Raw genomic sequence first — 374 nt, 5'->3', positions numbered from 1 at the left:
GTTCTGTGTCTGTGATCTGATCAGCGAGTTTCTGTAAAGCTGAGCTCACGTGCGCTTGCGGAGGAATGTAAACACTCACAAGAATGAACGAGCAAAACTCCCGCGGCGAATAGAACGACTTGCAGTTAACGAAGAGTGCTTCTAGATCGGGACAACACATCTTCTTTAACGCTGTAACATCTGTACATCACCTTTCGTTGATGTAAAAACATGTCCCGCCATCGCGCGATTTCCCTGTTGATTCTGCGTCGCGGTCTGCTCTAAACAGCTGAAAGCCGGCAGATGTAGCGCGCTGTCCGGAATAGCGTCATTCAGCCAGGTTTCCGTGAAACACAGAGCAGCAGAGTTTGAAAAATCCTTGTTTGTCCTGGTGA

The sequence above is a fragment of the Sinocyclocheilus anshuiensis genome, unplaced genomic scaffold (assembly GCF_001515605.1).
Source record: "Sinocyclocheilus anshuiensis isolate Anshui unplaced genomic scaffold, SAMN03320099.WGS_v1.1 scaffold889, whole genome shotgun sequence".
In the NCBI taxonomy this organism is placed as follows: domain Eukaryota; kingdom Metazoa; phylum Chordata; class Actinopteri; order Cypriniformes; family Cyprinidae; genus Sinocyclocheilus; species Sinocyclocheilus anshuiensis.
This window is presented reverse-complemented; position numbering follows the sequence as displayed.